Genomic DNA, 20,173 nt, shown 5'->3' on the forward strand with positions numbered 1-20,173 from the left:
CATAGCACGATTAATAAAGTTGTTTGATCTCGAGGGTCCAGGGAGTCTAGCTGCCACGTTTCGTGCAGATCGGATTTACAGCCTAGGAGGAGTTCGGAAGAGGAGGTTTTGCATATCCCGTGAAAACATTACTGGCAGAAGTGGCGGAGGCCTATAGGGTTTCGATGTGCTACGTTCAATGTGGACGTCACTGGCCAAAACGTGCTTACCTTGATTATAGCGCCACCTGCTGGTGGACATGTCATGTTTGGTGTCTTACTTGCTGCGCCATCCTATACCTCCGCTGACATGTTCACTTAGGTAACGTTTTCCGTGTCTGCCGCAGTACCACGTTCACCAACGGAGGAATAAGAGTAAAGATCTGAGCGACTGCAGTAGGGTCCCCTGGGGATCACACGGCCTCTGAGCTTGGGCCCCTAAATATCCTGCGGCTCCTGTCCTAGACCAAGACGGGCAGTTGGATGATGACATCCGATAAAACTGGCAATGCCTCGCTTCATCTGAGTAAAGCGAGAGACTAATGTTCGCCGTGGCGCGTTCTCGGTGCCTCTACGTGACCTACAGAGTAGCTTCCTAACATACTGAGGCGAACTCGGGGGGAAGCCGAGAATCCGCCGCAGCCGGGACGCGAACCCGGGTCTCTCGCACCACGGGCGGCCGTGCTAACCAGTCAGCTAAAGGGTCCGACCCCTTAGCCAACGGGCTGCGGCGATTCCCGGCTGCCCCCCACCCCCGAGTTCGCTGCATTGGTGTCAGAAGTGCGACGGTGAGACCGTGAGGCCATCGGAAGCGCGAGCCCAGAGGCGTGCGGGAGCTGATAGGCTGAAGCATGTGGACGCGCTTCCCGAAGATGAGGAGGGTAGTGTAACGACCACGCATGACTAGACTCGCTAGCCCTTGGCTAACGGGTCGGACCCTTTAGTTGACTGGTTAACGTAGCCACCTGTGGTGCGGGCGACCCAGGTTCGAGTCCTGGCTGTGGCTGATTCTCGGCTGTCCCCTGAACTCACTACAATATTTTCGTGGCGATTGAGAATGTATCAAATATTCCTCCTTGGTGGTGGTTTTTGAATAGCCCACTTAAAGCTTCTTCCTACCCACTTAGTGGCTTTGATGCCCCCTTGTGGATTAGCCATGTAATGACTCCAACGGGGCACCAAACCGTGCGTATGGTAAGTGCAGAAGAGTTGTGTAAGGTCTTTGTATAGATGGAAAGACAAAAGGGAAAGAAAGCATTTTGAACTGAACTCTCAGTGTGGACGTAGTCTAAGACACTGTGCTCAGTTTTCAGCCTCCTTCTGAGACAGGAGCTCAAAACGAGGCTGTAGTGGTCGGCGAGGGCCCGAGTTCGTTCTCTTCATCCCTGTACTCCGTCCAGTGATGTCAGAATCAGAATCATCAGAGTCAGAATACTTAATTCATCCCCGAGGGGAATTTTGGTACTGAACCAGCTGGCTGACTCCGTCTTCTTCAATCTGAGGATTCATAAATTAAACAAGAATCTGCGCACGGACCGAAATGGGACATCAGAGGACACAATGGATGTCATTCTGACGAAGGAACGTTCTACGCGGCCCTCTCAGATGTACATGGTCCCATTTTACCTGCAATTCAGGGCCCCGGGACCTCATCCAGATCGTAGTGACACATTGCAAATATGAAACATTAATCTACATCAGAGAGGAAAATAAAACTTTTCCTCAGTCGCCGAGAGACAGGTGATCCGTCTTCATGCTCAACAACCCAGGTAAGAAGTCAGAGAAGGGTGAGTCCGTTCATCTGGACACAACGTCTGTCGACAGAAACATTTCATCATCATCTAATGCCCCTTTTCCACTGCATGGCACTGGCTCAACTCGACTCGACTCTTCGAGTCTACTCGCTTTACTATTTGGGATTTGGTTTTCCACTGCAGATAGTGTCCCCTCACGACGAAGCCCCGCTGCTCGTTTGTGGGCGTGTAGACTAGGTTTTTTTTCAAGATTTTATTAGTATTTAAATAAATATACATTAATATTTATGCTTTATTTATTTATTTATTGTGGTGTAGTATCAGCTCAGCTCACTTGGAACCTCAACAGAGGTGGTACCAAAAAAAGTACCTGGTACTAGGTACTATCCCTAACTTTTGCCCAATGGAAAACCAAAAAAAGGGAGTAGAGTTGAGTCCAGTTGAGCCGGTACCATGCAGTGGAAAAGGGGCATAATGGCCCTTTTCCACTGCATGGTACCGGGTCGACTCAACTCGACTTTTTTGTTTTCCATTACTGGAAAGTACCGGCATTTTGGTAACTGTTACCGCTGTTCTGGTACCACCTTTGTCGAGGTTCCAAAGAAGCAGGAGCGAGGACCAAAATCAATGCAGACCAGCTACACTGAGGGGGCGCTGTTACAGTAATGGAAAACCACACTCTGCGAGTTGAGTCGAGTCGGTACCATGTAGCGGGAAAGGGGCATAGGTGACCTCTTCAGTCTCAACTGACTGCAGGTGTCCCACCCTTATAAACAATACAGTGACATAAGGACCCAAACCAACGACCAGTTTCATATGCAAATATGGGTGTGACCATTAACTAGAGCGACAATGGCCATGTGTGCTATTCACAGAGGGCTGGGGAATACTAGCAATCACAGCATTGTAAGATGGTGACAGATGTCCTCTTAGCCCCCCCCCCCCCAGCCCGTACATTGGGGAAACCAAACAGACCTTTGCCAAGAGGATGACACAACACAGGAGAGCTAACGTGTCAGGCCAGGACTCCACAGTCTGCACCATCTACACAGTCTGCACCATCTACACAGTCTCCACCGTCTACAGTCTCCACCGTCTACACCATCTACAGGCCAGTGGCCACTCTTTCAAGGTTGAGGATGTGCACATCCTTGATAGGGAGGAACACTGGTTTGAACAGGGAGTCAAAGAGGCCATCTATGTGAAGAGGGAAAGACCATCACTGAACCGAGGGGGGGGGGGCTAACAGTACATCTGTCTCCATCTTACAATGCTGTGACTGCAACTATTCCCCCAGTCCTCTGTGAACAGTACACATGGCCATTGTAATGCTAGTTAATGGTCACACCCGTATTTGCATATGAAACCGGTGGTTGGTGTCGGTCGTTATGCCACTGTGTTGTGCTGTATTGTTTATAAGGGTGGGGATACCTGGAGATGCCTGAAAACACATTTTATTCACTACTGTCATTTACAAGTTGTAGTTCTGGTTTTTGATTAAATAATTTTACTTTTAAGTTCAGACAAATGTAAAATGTCAACTTAGTTTTCACCCGCAGCTGATAGGTTCGGATAACGTGAGTCTTTGTTAGTTTGTCCAGCTGATGCAGTCAAATGCAACTGGTGTTTCCATTTTAGTGCAGAGCCGGTGAACCAGGATTTACCTGTCAGGTTCAGTCGGGATGAGGAAATGAACCAACAACCAAATCAATGGAGGCTTCATTAAAAAGTAACCTCCCCCCCAAAAAAAGTAAAACCCTGGGGGCGTCCGGGTAGCTTAGCGGTCCACAGGGATTCAAACTGCTGATCCCATTGCCTACCAACACAGGGATCGCCGGTTCGAATCCCCGTGTTACCTCCGGCTTGGTTGGGCGTCCCTACAGACACAATTGATTGTGTCTGCGGGTAGGGAAGCCAGATGTGGGTATGTGTCCTGGTCACTGCACTAGCGCCTCCACTGGTCAGTCGGGGCACCTGTTAGGGGGGAACTGGGGGGGAATAGCGTGATCCTCCCACGTGCTACGTCCCCCTGGTGAAACTCCTCACTGTCAGGTGAAAAGAAGTGGCTGGTGACTCCACATGTCTGGGAGGAGGCATGTGGTAGTCTGCAGCCCTCCCTGAACCAGCAGAGCGGGTGGAGCAGAGACTGGGACAGCTCTGAAGAGTGGGTTAATGGGACAGGTACAACTGGGGAGAACAAGGGGGAAACATTTAAAAAGACAAAAAACACACAAAAAAACCCAACAAAACAAAACCCTGGTATGTGTGTCCGTTAGTGGACGGAGCTGTGCAGGATGTGAGCTGACTGACTTAAGTGACACGTCATGACTAAAGCCAAACCAGAGACTGGAAACACGAGAACATGACCTCCATGTCAAGAGGAGATCTGACCCTCTCTGATTCATTGGAAGAAAAAAATGAATCATTACACAAGGAAGGAGTGCTACAGACATTACTGAGATAATGGCAGTCAGTAAGACTACGTTTTAGTGACAAGGACCAGACAGGTTAATGAGCGACAGACGGACGTCAGTGGTTTAAGTCTAGGAGGTCAAACAAGTCTGAAATTTACCAGACACCGACAACCCTTTGGAGGTTGGAGAACTTTATTTGGCTGCCTTGCAGTAAAAACAACAGGATTAATCACAGTGACTTAGCATTAATTGAAAGTGATTTCAGTGAACTGGCAAAAACTACATAAACTGAGAAGACACAAAGAGACTTCACCATCATGAGAGAACAGTCAGATAGGGTCACCATCATGAGGGAACAGTCAGATAGGGTCGCCATCATGACGGAACAGCCAGATAGGGTCGCCATCATGAGGGAACAGTCAGATAGGGTCGCCATCATGACGGAACAGCCAGATAGTGTCATCATCATGAGGGAACAGTCAGATAGGGTCACCATCATGAGAGAACAGCCAGATAGGGTCATCATCATGAGGGAACAATCAGATAGGGTCATCATCATGAGAGAACAGTCAGATAGGGTCACCATCATGAGGGAACAGTCAGATAGGGTCACCATCATGAGGGAACAGTCAGATAGGGTCGCCATCATTACGGAACAGCCAGATAGTGTCATCATCACGAGGGAACAGTCAGATAGGGTCACCATCATGAGGGAACAGTCAGATAGGGTCACCATCATGAGAGAACAGCCAGATAGGGTCACCATCATGAGGGAACAGTCAGATAGTGTCAACATCATGAGGGAATGTCAGATAGTGTCATCATCATGAGGGAACAATCAGATAGGGTCACCATCATGAGGGAACAGTCAGATAGGGTCACCATCATGAGGGAACAGCCAGATAGGGTCACCATCATGAGGGAACAGCCAGATAGTGTCACCATCATCAGGGAACAGTCAGATTGGTTCAACATCACGAGGGAACAGTAAGATAGGGTCAACATCATGAGGGAACAGTCAGATAGGGTCACCATCATGAGGGGGAACAGTCAGATAGTGTCAACATCATGAGGGAACAGTAAGATAGGGTCAACATAATGAGGGAACAGTCAGATAGGGTCACCATCATGAGGAAACCGTAAGATAGGGTTACCATCATGAGGGAACAGTCAGATAGGGTCACCATCATGAGGAAACAGTATAAGATAGGGTCAACATCATGAGGGAACAGTCAGATAGGGTCAACATCATGAGGGAACAATCAGGCAGGGTCAACATCATGAGGGAACAGTCAGATAGGGTCAACATCATGAGGGAACAATCAGGCAGGGTCAACATCATGAGGGAGCAGTCAGATAGGGAAAACACCCAATCCACCAACACCATCCACTGAACATGACACCTTCAATGTATATCAGCTTTATGTTGACTGACAACCTTCAGTGTCGGTAACAAGGAAAAGACATAGAACAAAAAACAGCTGTAGAAATTACTGCTGAAATGACACTTCCAAACTCTTTATTTCATTTCCAGTTTTGATCTTATGACCTTTAAACAAACAGACCTTCTACGTCTACCCTGACGTAATCTGCCTCTGAAATTACACTTCAGTTTCTCTTTGTGTCCTTCAGCGTGAAATATTTTCTGAAATGCCCGTTTAGCAAAAAAAGTGTTCAAACTTTATCCAGGATGTACGTCAACAGAGCTTTAGAAGATGTGTGAAGGTCGGGACACAGTGTGATGGTACATGGTGGCTGGAAGAGTCCACAATTCAACATCCGCCATCTTTCTGTCAAGTCAAGTCAATTTTATTTGTATAACCCAGTATCACAAATTTGCCTCAAGGGACCAAGCACCGGACCTCCTGTCTCCACCACACAGGATCAAGCACCGGACCTCCTGTCTCCACCACACAGGATCAAGCACCAGACCTCCTGTTTCCACCATAAGGGACCAAGCACTGGACCTCCTGTCTCCACCACACAGGACCTAGGGTGACAGAGCCTTCTCCTTAGGTGCCCCCTGCAACCCCCTCCTCAAACACATCAGACTGCACCAATCTGTCCACGTTCACATCATTAATCACAACTCACCTCTTCAGAATTACTTTTAATGTACTATGACTCGTGGTCACATGGCTTAAAGACGGGGTTCCTAAACCTGTTCATGTTGTGACCCACTTGAGAAGACACACTTTAGCCCACGACCTACCAACTATTCTGTCCAGTAATAGGAACAATAAATTCTCATGACCTGTCAAGAAGTTGGATAATTAAGTCCCCTTTATGCACTATTCCTATTTACAGTCTTCAGTCATGGTCGACTAACGAGCAAATGAAGCAGACAAGGTGTCAACATTATAGCATTATTTTACTGATGTCTGGGAACATCATTAAATCATTAAAAAAATGTCATTGACTGAAAAAGTACGAAAATAGTTTTATTTGAAAGAAAATATATATTTGATGCCAAAAAATTTGCATTTTTTCCCCTATTCTTGTTGTGGGCATCCCACAACCCAGTGTATGGAAAATAAGGATCACTGATAATCCCCTTTTCACCGCCGATACCGATTCAAGTACAAATCTAAGTTTTTTACTGCAGATTTAAACCATTAGTTTGGGCTCAGTGGGCAAAATGTTGAGCTGCAATCAGTATTTTGCTCCCTCATTAAGGAAAAACAGGCATTCATGTGCCAAAAATGCAGTAAATCAAGTTATTCTGCTCTTATTTGTGACATGTTACTCAGGGCTTTTGGTATTGGATTTCATCTCCGTTCAGAGACTCCGTTTTAGCCTGGCATTGGTCCAATGTACCATCCCAGCATCAGTTTCACTGCATCCCCAATGAAAACCACTGGATTTAAAGGATAGCAAAAAAACAAACATTAAAATGCCAGATTCAGTCCAGAGGGCCTGCACCTGTTTTCTCTTTATGTCTGGATAAAGAGCCTTGGGTGAATGGCTTTAAATGGGTTTACTTGGTAATTGGCTTAATTACCTTCAGCTCATGTAGATGACAGGCTCAATGTATAGAAACCTCTCTTTATGGGATTAGAAAAGACACTTTCCCATCAGCCTAATTACATGTGTCTTTCTAACCTCTTGAAGGGCAACGCCGCTGTAGGCCCGACGCTCATTTTCAACACAGCTATTCTCCACATTCACACCTGGGAGCTCCCAGTACGATCAGTCCTCTGCTGCCTGCCACTAGGAGCTCCCAGTACAACCAGTCCTCTGCTGCCTGCCACTGGGAGCTGCCCAGTACGACCAGTCCTCCGCTGCCTGACACTGGGAGCTGCCCAGTACGACCAGTCCTCTGCTGCCTGCCCTTTGGAGCTGCCCAGTATGACCAGTCCTCTACTGCCTGCCACTGGGGGCTGCCCAGTACAACCAGTCCTCTGCTGCCTGCCACTGGGAGCTCCGGTCCTCTACTGCCTGCCACTGGGAGCTGCCCAGTATGACCAGTCCTCTGCTGCCTGCCACTGGGAGCTCCGGTCCTCTGCTGCCTGCCACTGGGAGCTGCCCAGTACGACCAGTCATCTGCTGCCTGTGACTGGGGGCTCCGGTCCTCTACTGCCTGCCACTGGGAGCTGCCCAGTATGACCAGTCCTCTGCTGCCTGCCACTGGGAGCTCCGGTCCTCTGCTGCCTGCCACTGGGAGCTGCCCAGTACGACCAGTCATCTGCTGCCTGTGACTGGGGGCTGCCCAGTACAACCAGTCCTCTGCTGCCCACCACTGGGAGCTGCCCAGCATGACCAGTCCTCTGCTGCCTGCCACTGGGAGCTCCGGTCCTCTGCTGCCTGCGACTGGGAGCTGCCCAGTACAACCAGTCCTCTGCTGCCTGCTACTGGGGGCTGCCCAGTACGACCAGTCATCTGCTGCCTGCCACTGGGAGCTGCCCAGTACGACCAGTCCTCTGCTGCCTGCCACTGGGAGCTGCCCAGTATGACCAGTCCTCTGCTGCCTGCCACTGGGAGCTGCCCAGTACGACCAGTCTTCTGCTGCCTGCCACTGGGGGCTGCCCAGTACAACCTATGTTCCACAGGTGGCTGCTGAGCTGCTGCAGTGGAGCAGCAGGAGGTTTGCTGTCAAGGTTAAGAGGAGAAAACAGTTCAGAGTAACTTACCAAGAAGATCACAGATCTGAACCAGTGACCTGAGGTGTCTGGGGCACTTCTTACACCTCCACAGCACTGTGTCCTACAGGCTTGGGGTAGAAATACTCCCCACAATAATTCCTGAATAAGGTTTCACTGGGAAATGTGGTACACACCTGGACAAGCAGCACTCACCTCAATTAAATCAACCTTTTTGTGAACTCGGTTTACCTTGTCGAGCCTTTTCCTCTGTTCACTAAACTACACAGGTGTGAATTCCCCTTTATTGGACAAGTAAACAAAGAGTAAAAAAAAAAAGCACTGTTTGTCGGGTCCTTTATGTGTAGCTCAAGATCTTCAGACATTTCTCAATTAAGAGACCCACCCCAGACAGCATCCGGATGTGGGCCACTTCAGGCAGTGATGTGGCACTGGTGGCCTTCTTCTGGCCCTGACAAAACGGATGTGAGCCTGAAGTGGTCCACATGTATAACAGCAAATATGGCCCAAATAAGCCAAATCACATGTGGGTCTTTTGTGGCAAAGATGCGGTGCTCTGGGCAACATTTGGTCTGGATGTGACCCTGAAGTGGCCCGTGTGGTAAATGGTGAATATGGCCCAAATATCACAAAACAAATATGGCCACCCTTGGCAAATATGTGGCACATGCGGCATTGCTATGGCTTGGTTCTGGCCCAGATCTGGCAAACAGGAGCGGACCACCCAAGTGCCATCATTCCACGCGGTATGTGGGCCGGGTGAAAGTGTCGGGTGTGGAACGGGTCCGGGCCACAGCAGTTTTGCCATCTCGGGTGGGTTGCCTTTAAGCAAGGTAGTGTTTTTAACTTCCCTGTCCCAGCATGCAGTTTGACAAAGTCTCTTCAGTACATAAAACATTATTTGCCAGCACAACCACCATTTTAATCAGTGGCACACACCCGGGGCCTGTAAGGCGAGCTGCAGATACCTTCCCCTCTCCCTGTGGGGCGTGAAGAGCGAGTAGCAAATCCGTCTTCATAGAGCAATAGCTAAGGTGTGCAGCAGGGTGCGCTGCAGGAGCTGTGCCGTTATAACCACAGCATGTGCAGCATCCACTGAGCGATGCTGCTTCACAGCCACCCGAACCGGTCTCATCACAGCCTGCTGTCACTCAAACCTGTTCGGGTATACCTCTAATATTGCTCGTACTTGAACCCGCGCTCATGCCTCTTCCTTTCGTACTTCATTCTTCTTTTTTTGGAATTTTCTCTTTTTCTCCCCAATTGTACTTGGCCAATTAACCCCACTCTCCCGAGCCGTCCCGGGCTCTGCTCCACCTCCTCTGCCGATCCGGGGGGGGGGGGGGGGCTGCAGACTACCACATGCCTCCTCCCATACATGTGGAGTCGCCAGCCGCTTCTTTCCGCCTGACATGGAGGAGTTTCGCCAGGGGGACTTGGCGCGTGGGAGGATCACGCTATTCCCCCCCTCCCCCCTGAACAGGCGCCCCGACCGACCAGAGGAGGCGCTAGTGCAGCGACCAGGACACATACTCACATCCGGCCTCCCACCCGCAGACACGGCCAATTGTGTCTGTAGGGACGCCCGACCAAGCCGGAGGTAACGCGGGGATTCGGACCGGCGATCCCCGTGTTGGTAGAGAACGGACTAGACCACTACGCCACCCGGACGCCCCTTTGTACTTTGATATCTAATCTCATACTTGGCTCTTGACTTTTCTTCTCATCTTGCTGTGTAGGGGAGCACGGTGGCCCAGTGGTTAGCGTGGTCGCCTCACAGCAAGAAGGTCCTGGGTTCGAACCCTGGGGTAGTCCGACCTTGGTGGGGTCATACCGGGTCGTCCTCTGTGTGGAGTTTGCATGTTCTCCCCGTGTCTGCGTGGGTTTCCTCCGCCTGCTCCGGTTTCCTCCCACAGCCCAAAGGCATGTAGGTCAGGTGACTCGGTCGTACTAAATTGTCCGTAGGTTTGAATGTACCGGCCCTGTGATGGACTGGCGGCCTGTCTGGGGTGTCTCCCCACCTGCCGGCCTGTCTGGGGTGTGTCCCCACCTGCCGGCCTGTCTGGGGTGTCTCCCCACCTGCCGGCCTGTCTGGGGTGTCTCCCCACCTGCCGGCCTGTCTGGGGTGTCTCCCCACCTGCCGGCCTGTCTGGGGTGTGTCCCCACCTGCCGGCCTGTCTGGGGTGTCTCCCCACCTGCCGGCCTGTCTGGGGTGTCTCCCCACCTGCCGGCCTGTCTGGGGTGTGTCCCCACCTGCCGGCCTGTCTGGGGTGTCTCCCCACCTGCCGGCCTGTCTGGGGTGTGTCCCCACCTGCCGGCCTGTCTGGGGTGTCTCCCCACCTGCCGGTCTGTACACCTGCCGGCCTGTCTGGGGTGTCTCCCCACCTGCCGGCCTGTCTGGGGTGTCTCCCCACCTGCCGGTCTGTACACCTGCCGGCCTGTCTGGGGTGTCTGCCCACCTGCCGGCCTGTCTGGGGTGTCTCCCCACCTGCCGGTCTGTACACCTGCCGGCCTGTCTGGGGTGTCTCCCCACCTGCCGGCCTGTCTGGGGTGTCTCCCCACCTGCCGGTCTGTACACCTGCCGGCCTGTCTGGGGTGTCTCCCCACCTGCCGGTCTGTACACCTGCCGGCCTGTCTGGGGTGTGTCCCCACCTGCCGGCCTGTCTGGGGTGTGTCCCCACCTGCCGGCCTGTCTGGGGTGTCTCCCCACCTGCCGGCCTGTCTGGGGTGTCTCCCCACCTGCCGGCCTGTCTGGGGTGTCTCCCCACCTGCCGGTCTGTCTGGGGTGTCTCCCCACCTGCCGGCCTGTCTGGGGTGTCTCCCCACCTGCCGGCCATTTACTGCTGGGACAGGCTCCAGCATCCCGCGGCCCAGTTGGGAGGAGCGGTTGGGATAACGGAATGGACTCTTGCTGCGTACACGCGTGTAACTGACAGCAACGTACCAAGTCCAGTTCCTCTTATGCGATCACACCGAACCGACTGACTCCAGTACAGCAACAAGTTCACCAGATTCCCACTCACACAGGTACCGTGGAGTCCAGTCAGTTCACCTACCCACGACCACGACTAGAGGACTTCACAACAGCGGACACGGCTTCAAACCTGACGTCGACACTGTCCCCCGAACGCCAGGGAGGATGACACGGAGGGCAGCAGGTGGACCGGGCGGGACGGGCCCGCCGGGTCAAGACACACCGACACCGGCCCGAGTTCGGAGAGAGAGGGCAGGACCGGCTGCGATGTGCACACCACAGCCATCCGTGAAGCCAGAACTTCGGCCCAGAAGAACTCCTTACCAAATAGACTCAAAAACCCGGTCCCGCAACAGCCCGTCGCCAGCCGGGCAGCGCAAATACGGAATCGGGTCATCGGAACATCCGGGAAACGGAAGACGGTCCGCCGAGACGTGGAGCGCTTCTCTTTTTTCCCTTTTCCGCCCTTCGGCCCCGCGGCGACGGAGCGAGAAGCGACATGATTGGTGGACGCGGCGGAGGCGCGACGTGAACCCCCCGGGCGCGCGGCTCACCCATGTGTCGCGCGGGCCCTTCCATCACGGCGCACGGCGGGAGCGGAGCCGGCGGAGGTGGCCTCCTCCCGCGGTCGGATCGGACGACTTCCCCGGCGGCGTGTGGTAAGCGAAGCGGGCAGAATAACTAGGACGGACGGGGCGGACGCGCCGTCTCCATAACACTTACGTCAACGCGAATCGTCGCCCCCCCCTCCCCCGCCTCTTTCCCCCCCCCCAAAAAAAGCGCACACAATGGTGCTGGGCTGCGATGCGCTGCGAGCTCTCACACAAACACAGAAGGGGAAAAAAAAAAACAAAAAAAAAACACCCCGTTTGATTGACAGCCGAGCGGCCAATGGGACGAAGCACCGCGGCCGGCTGCGCCGCGGCCGCGGCCAATGAGAGGCTCGAATGCCGCGGCCCCGGCTCTAAGTTCGGCTGCTTTAGGAGCCCGGACCGCCGCTGCTAAACTTCCACCAAATAATCGCTGTTTGTGTTTTGGCTGCTGCAGTGGCCATTTTAGGTAAGTGAGCGTCTTTTTTAACTTTGGCCTCTCTCGTCCGCCGCGTCCCCCCTCCCCTCCCCTCTCTCTCGCTCTCGTCCGCGGCCCCGGCTGACGTCCCGCACGGCGCCCAGAAGCGGCGCAGGAACTCCGGCATCCCCGACTGAATGAAGTCCGGAGAGCCGGGAGCTTCTGGGTTTTATGTGGATTAAAAAAAGAAAATTGCACGCACGGAGTTCCCCCCCCGCCTCCTCCTCCTCCTCCCTCCTCTTCCCCGGCCCCCCTCCCCTCCCCTCCCTCCCCCGCACCTCCTCCCCCCTCCCCTTCTCCTTCTCATTTTTTATGCATTTTTCTAAACTGTCATGGCGTTTTTGTGTCCTTGGGAGATAAATGCGGGGCGGTAAACGCGGCGGTGTTTTTCTCGGGCGAGCCGGACGATGCCTTGCCGGGGTTAAGCGTGCGTCCGCTGTCCGGAGCAGGTGAGCAGGACACCGGGGAGGGGAGGGCGATGTCCCCGGGAAGGAGTTTGCAGGGTGTCCGCACGTGTAGAGGAGCGGACTATTAAGAACGGGGCTAGCAAAGCGGGCTAGCTCTGCAAGCTAAGAGTGCTAACATGAAATAGGACACGCTGTCTCTTTCTGTGTGTGTCTCTGTGTGTGTGTCTCTGTGTGTGTGTGTCTGTGCTGGTCGGAAAACACTGGGAAGTTCTCTTCCCCCCCCCCTCGGCAACTTGTGACAAATGCTACGGTGTTCTATAGAGAGCTAGCCGCGTTAGCCGGTTTAGCCCTGCGCCCAGTGCGGGTTCTCTGGCGTTCATTAGAAACCCTATTGGAGATCCACGATGGCTAATTAGCATGCTAGCTCACTGGCGTGTGTGTGTGTAGTACGTGTGTGTGTGTCGCCGCCGCGCGCAACCCCTTGACCCTGCCAGGTGCGACAGTCCGCACGCGCCAGCGTCCCCCCCCCCAGACAAAGGGCGCGCGTACAGGTGAGCAGCCCGCAGGTGAGGAGGCTCCGCGGGCAGCCCAAAGCACGTTAATGAGAGAATGAGGTGGAAGTGATTACCGCGGACTGCTGCTTTCATCAGTAGGTACGTGGTTATCACAGGTTCGATTCTACCGAGACTAATAATAATAATAATAATAATAACACGTTTTATTTGTGGGCGCCTTTCGGAGCCCTCAAGGACACCTTACAGAACACAGCAAAAACCAGCAGCCCCGTATCAGACAGCATCACATCAACACAAAGCAGGTAGACAACAACAAGTGAACACAACAGGTAAATATACCATCACCATCTGCACAAAGCTCAGTGCTGCAGCGTGGGTCACACTGAACGTGCCAGTCTGAAAAGGTGCGTTTTGAGACGGGATGTGAAGGTTGAAAGAGAGTCAGTGTTGTGAAGGTCTTGTGGGAGAGAGGTCCATAGGCGGGGGGCAGGACGACTGAAGGCTCTAGACCCCATGGTAGTCCAGCGGGCCGGTGGTGTGGTCAGTTGGAGAGCAGAAGAGGATCCAAGAGTGTGGGGGGGGGGGCGTGTGGATATGAAGGAGTTCAGAAAGATATGAAGGGGCTAGGCCAGTGTTTCTCAACCCAGTCCTCAAGGAGCCCCTATCCTGCAGATTTTCTTTGCAATCCTGAATAGGTACCTCTTTGTAGTTATTCAACCAATCAGCAATCAGTGTCTGAGTTTGCACACCTTGCATAATTAAGTGCTATGAGATGACTGGTTGAGTAAGTACAAGCAGGGCCGCCGATGCAGGGTTACAATGAAAATCTGCAGGATAGGGGGTCCTTGAGGACTGGGTTGAGAAGCACTGAGCTAGGTTATTAAGGGCCTTAAAGGTGAGGAGCCGGATCTTGAAGTCAACACGGTATTTAACAGGGAGCCAGTGGAGGTGCTGCAGAACAGGAGTGATGTGATCCATGGAAGGAGTTCTGGTACTTATACGGGCAGCTGAGTTCTGGACCAGCTGAAGTTTATGAAGACACTTGACTCTGGCTAAAAGTTGAAATCCGCACATGGCTAATAATGTGTGAAAAGTGTACCCTGTTCCATTTCTGATTTAGAGCGATGCAGTGGATGTGACCTAAAGGTTGGAAAAGTGACCTTGTGTGTAAAAAGTCATGGTTCGAGTCTCCAGGCTGCCTGGGAAAATGTATGTGGTTTAAAAAAAAAAGAAGAAAAAAAGACGCCACTTTCTCTTGCAGCGGACTGACGTTACTTGCTTGCGGTGTGTTGCACAGTGTGTTAGGATAGAACATTGTTAACTCCGTAGCCACCTTATTCGGCTTGCTTCACAGATGCTCATTGACGTGCAGCCTGCATAGACGCATACTTTTATGAAACTAGTACATAAACTTCAGAGAAACTCGGGTGGGCTCGGTTTGGAAAACGCAGACCTGAGGCGACGGAGCCAGCGTCACCTGGTTCTGGCTGAAATGCTGCTGAATGTTCTCTCTCTGTTTTCCCGTCCATCCCTTACCCAAACCGCTTCTCCTGCTGTCAGGGTGGCGGGGATGCTGGAGCCTATCCCAGCAGTCACCGGGCGGCAGGTGGGGAGACACCCTGGACAGGCCGCCGGTCCATCACAGGGCAACCGACTACTAAGCATAGCTCTGAAAAATGAGAGACAAAAATGAGAGACAAATAGGGACATTCTCATACTTGAGTTAATGGATAAATCCTCCCTAAACAAATTAACAGCACTTTCTTAACGCGTTTCCTTTTGTAGGCTGTTGCGTCACAGCACTCAGCGAGGGAAAACAGCCGTTTAGCTCCTCTTTGGCTCCAGTGGTTGACTTTTTCAAGGTGGTAAAACCAGGCTTCGGAGATGACACCTTCTGCCTTTAAAATGGGACCAGCTAGACCAGACTGTGGTCTGACCTGCTCAGATCTGCATCCAGACGAACACACGCATCCCCAACAGTCCAGCACCGGCATCCCTCCCAGTGTTTGGGTTGTTCTGGACCTGGTTGTTTTTGCTTAATGACGGTTTACTTTTTTTTTTTTGAATGCAGTGTCATATAATTTAGTGTCATACAGACAAAAACTTCACTGATCATTTGAATATTAAGAAACTTACAACTTTGCAAAAGTTTATCACTGGGCAATCTCTGGTTTTACAAGTGCCATATAAAGTTTTTTTTTTTTCTTCTGTTGTCAGAATTTACCAGGAATGTTCAGGCAAGTGGTTGGCAGGACGTTTGTATGAAAACTTAGTTTAGCTTTGTAACATCCAGGACAGTGTTTTCTGCAGGCTAATCCAGCATGACTCCATGAAGGAGCTCTTTTTTGCAGTTGCAGTAGATTATCCATGTGTCATTCAGTCATTTCACATCCCGAATCCTGAAAACCCATAATGACCTATTAGTGCATTGTTTGTTCCCAAATCCAGACGGGCTGTTTTTCCGGGTTTTGATTTTGTTCTGAAGTTATAAAATAGGGGCGGCACGGTGGCGCAGTGGTTAGCACGGTCGCCTCACAGCAAGAAGGTCCTGGGTTTGAGTCCTAGGGTAGTCCAACCTTGGGGGGGGGGTCGTCATCCCGGGTCGTCCTCTGTGTGGAGTTTGCATGTTCTCCCCGTGTCTGCGTGGGTTTCCTCCGGGGGTCCGCTTTCCTCCCACAGTCCAAAGACATGTAGGTCAGGTGAATCGGCCGTACTAAATTGCCCCTAAGTATGAATGTGTGTGTGTGTGTGTGTCGGCCCTGTGTGATGGTCTGGCAGCCTGTCCAGGGTGTCTCCCCCGCCTGCTGCCCAGTGACTGCTGGGATAGGCTCCAGCATCCCCGCGACCCTGAGAGCAGGATAAGCGGTTCGGATAATGGATGCATGGATGGTTACAAAACAGAACATGAGAAAATGGGATATTTCTTGTCTTAAATTTTGTCATTTAACATTTCCAATTTGCTGTGACCGGAATTGTTTACTTTTTTTTTTCTCTTCAAGCATCTGGAGAGACATGACTAGCTGCCTCGAGTCATTGTCATTCCACTCTGTCTGGTCGAGTGGGAGACCGCGGTCAAGCCAGCCACTGTCTAAATTTCATTGCAAAAATACCGAAATTCAGATGGCGGCTGGCCGGACCATGGTTTCCCACTTGGCGGCTCACTTTACCACAGTTTGTAATTCCTTCAAGTTCAGTAGCTAGCAGACGGAGTGGAATGACTGAATGACTCGGGGCAGCTACCCACATCTGTCCCGGCACGCGGAGAAGAAAAGTCCGTAACGTCCTGGTCACAACAAGGGAATGTTAAATGACAAAATCGAAGACAACAAGTATTCCAATTTCCATCCATCCATTATCCAAACCGCTTATCCTGCTGTCAGGGTCGCGAGGATGCTGGACCCTATCCCAGCAGTGATTGGGCGGCAGGCGGGGAGACACCCTGGACAGGCCGCCAGGCCATCACAGGTATTCCAATGTCTCATGTTCTATTTTTAACTTCAGAACGAAGTCAAAACAATGAAAGACAGTCTGTTGTTGGTTTTCAGATTTTGGATTCTAAATCTGACATGAAATGATTGAATTGGACAAAGATAGTGGATGCTGGATATCGTTGGAATTGAACCCTGCCACTCAGAGTTACCTCACTGTGTTTTGTGATGTCCACCGTGGGATGTTCTCCACGGGAATGTGAGCCCTTCACCCTGCTGTTTAGTGTCTGGGTGTGGCTGAGAGATGGATGACGCCTTGTTAGGGATTCTGTCTTGTACCCATATGTCCAGAGGTTTGATCCCTCATGGTTCAATCAACAGCTAATGTTTAGAGATGAACCGATACCTTTTTTTTTCAGTAGCGATTCTGATATCTGAATTTGGATATCTACCGATGCTGATACCAGAGCTCTTTTTTTCTTGAACATTATTATTATTATTACTACTACTACTTTCAGCTGCTCCCATTAGGGGGCGCCACAGTGGATTATCTGTTTCAATCTCTTCCTGTCCTCTTCATCTGCTTCTGTCACACCAGCCACCTGCATGTCCTTTCTCACCACATCCATAAACCTCCACTCTGGCCTTCCTCTTCTCCTCTTCCCTGGCAGCTCCATATTCAGCATCCTTCTCCCAATATACCCAGCATCTCTCCTCCACACACATCCAAACCATCTCAATCTTGTCTCTCTTGCTTGGTCTCCAAACTGTCCAACCGGTGCTTTCCCTCTAATATAATCATTCATAATCCTGTCCTTCTTCATCACTCTCAACTAAAATCTTATCATCTTCATCTCTGCCACCTCCAGCTCCACCTCCTGTCTTTTCGTCAGTGCCACTGTCTCCAAACTATACAACATAGCTGGTCTCAAAACCAGCCTGTAAACCTTCCCTTTAACTCTTGCTGGTACCCTTCTGTCACAAATCACTCCCGACACTCTTCTCCACGCACTCCACCCTGCCTGCACCCTCTTCTTCACCTCTCTTCTGCACTCCCCGCTACTTTGAACAGTTGGCCAAGTATTTAAACTCATATGCCTTCGTCACCTGTGTCTTCGCTTAACACTGCATCTCCTTTTACGCTGGTCTACTTTCTTCATTTCTGACTATCCCACTTCTTCTTTGCCATCCTCTTCCTCTGTAGTTTCCTGTACATCCTCATTCCACCACCAAGTCTCCTTGTCTTCCTTCCTCTGTCCAGATGACACACCAAGTACCTTCCTAGCTGTCTCCCTCACTGTTTTTGCAGTGGTTGCCCAGCCATCCAGCAACTCTTCACTACCACCCAGTGCCTGTCTTAACACCTCCCTGAAATCCACACAACAGTTGTCCTCCTCAACTTCCACCATTTGATCCTTGGCTCTGCCTTCAATTTCTTCCTCTCCTTGGTCTCCAAAGTCATCATACAGACCACCATTCAATGCTGCCTAGCTACGTTCTCCCCTGTCACCACCTTGCAGTCTTCAATCCCTTTCAGATCGCGCCTCCTACATAAGATGTAGTCCTCCTGTGTGTACGTGCTTCCACTCTTATATGTCACCCTGTGTTCCTCCCTCTTGAAATATGTATTCACCACAGCCATTTCCATCCTTTTCGCAAAATCCGCTACAATCTGTCCTTCCACATTTCTCTCCGTGACAACAAACCTACCCATCACCTCTGTTCCCTTCACCAACATGCCCATTGAAGTCCGCTCCAATCACCACTCTCTCCCCCTTGGGTACCCTCTCCACCACTTCATCCAACTCACTCCAGAATTCTTCTTTCTCTTCCATCTCACACCCAACTTGCGGGGCATATGCGCTGATAACATTCATCATCACACCTTTGATTTCCAGCTTCATACTCATCACTCTGTCTGACACTCTCTTCACCTTCAACACACTCTTGACATACTCTTCCTTCAGAATTACCCCTACCCCATTACTCCTCCCCTCTGCACTATGGTAGAAGAGTTTGAACCCTCCTCCGATGCTCCTGGCCTTACTCCTGTTCCACATGGTCTCTTGCACACACAGTATATCTTATCTTTTTTTCTCTCCATCATATAAGCCAGCACACTCCCTTTACCAGTCATAGTGCCAACATTCAAACTTCCAACTTTCACCTCCACACCCTTCCTCCTCTCCCACTGCCTCTGGACATGCCTTCCCCCTCTCCTTTGCCTTTGCCCAACAGTAGCATCGTTTCCACTGGCACACCCTGCTGGCCAACAGTACCGGTGGCGGTCGTTGGTAACCTGGCCCTCGATTGATCTGCTATGGAAATCTGATTTAAGATCCTCATATTTGATTTGGCAAAGTTTTTTTTTGTTGTTGAATTTTCCCTGTTTTTCTTCCCAATTGTAACTGGCCAATTACCCCACTCTTCCGAGCCGTCCCAGTCGCTGCTCCACCCCCTCTGCCAAGCCGGGGAGGGCTGCAGACTACCACATGCCTCCTCCAATATATGTGGAGTCACCAGCTGCTTCTTTTCACCTGACAGTGAGGAGCTTCGCCAGGGGGATGTAGCGCGTGGGAGGATCACGCTATTCCCCCCAATTCCCCCTCCCCCTGAACAGGCACCTGACCGACCAGAGGAGGTACTAGTGCAGCGACCAGGACACATACCCACATCCGGCTTCTCAACCACAGACACGGCCAATTGTGTCTGTAGTGACCCCCGACCAAGCCGGAGGTAACATGGGGATTCGAACTGGTGATCCCCATGTTGGTAGGCAACGGAATAGACTGCTACGCTACCTGGACGCCTTGATTTGGCAAAGATTTAATGCCGGATGCCCTTCCTGACGCAACCCTCCCCATTTATCTGGGCTTGGGAGTGGCACTAAGAATTAACTGGCTTGTGCATCCTCAGTGGCTGGGTTAAGACATTTTTTTTTATTGTCATTATTTTATTTTTATCATTGTTGTTTTTGGTGTTATGTGTAAGGTTACATGAGAATGTAGTAAACCACACAGCACTTCTTAATTTACTCTTAATGTATTCCAAAGCAATTTATTTGAACTGTAGTTTAAATAGGCATCACATAAAATAGGCGTAGGAGTGCAAATTGCTATAGCAACTCCTTTAATGTGTTATTTGACTTTGAGTCATACTGTACTTTTCACCCCCCCACCCCTCTCCAAATTACCTAAACTAATCCAATTTTTGCACAAAAAGGCCTATCCTGTAGTGATTTCATATAAAATGCCAGAAAGGTTTGTATTTCTTTGTTGGTGAACGATACAACACAGCTTGGCTAAGTGGTTATCTGTTGCTCCTGACTGACCTGGTGTGAAGGTGTCAGGTGGTGTACACCCTGTCTGGCCTGCAGCACTGACTCTGTTCCCTGTAACCCTGACCCATGCCTACTGTCCGGTGTCTGAATTTTTTATTCTCCAAGCATCAATTAAATCAAATTGTGACGGGGCATCTGGGTAGCGTAGCCGTCTATTCCGTTGCCTACCAACACAGGGAAATACTGGTTCGAATC

The 20,173-nt window shown here is 51.1% G+C and overlaps 2 protein-coding genes across 2 annotated transcripts in view; both read left to right on the forward strand.

Annotated features, from left to right (window-relative positions):
• ripor3 (RIPOR family member 3) overlaps positions 1 to 7,322 on the forward strand; it is a 144,778-nt gene extending 137,456 nt beyond the window's left edge. The window contains exon 27 of the mRNA XM_056301896.1: positions 7,258 to 7,322. The gene's annotated coding sequence lies outside the window, so the exon portion shown is untranslated. The remainder of the gene's footprint in view (positions 1 to 7,257) is intronic.
• A 4,393-nt stretch (positions 7,323 to 11,715) lies between these two features.
• chd6 (chromodomain helicase DNA binding protein 6) overlaps positions 11,716 to 20,173 on the forward strand; it is a 168,807-nt gene continuing 160,349 nt past the window's right edge. Inside the window, exon 1 of the mRNA XM_056301897.1 lies at positions 11,716 to 11,879. The gene's annotated coding sequence lies outside the window, so the exon portion shown is untranslated. The remainder of the gene's footprint in view (positions 11,880 to 20,173) is intronic.

This window comes from Lampris incognitus, chromosome 2 (genome assembly GCF_029633865.1).
Source record: "Lampris incognitus isolate fLamInc1 chromosome 2, fLamInc1.hap2, whole genome shotgun sequence".
NCBI classification, from domain to species: domain Eukaryota; kingdom Metazoa; phylum Chordata; class Actinopteri; order Lampriformes; family Lampridae; genus Lampris; species Lampris incognitus.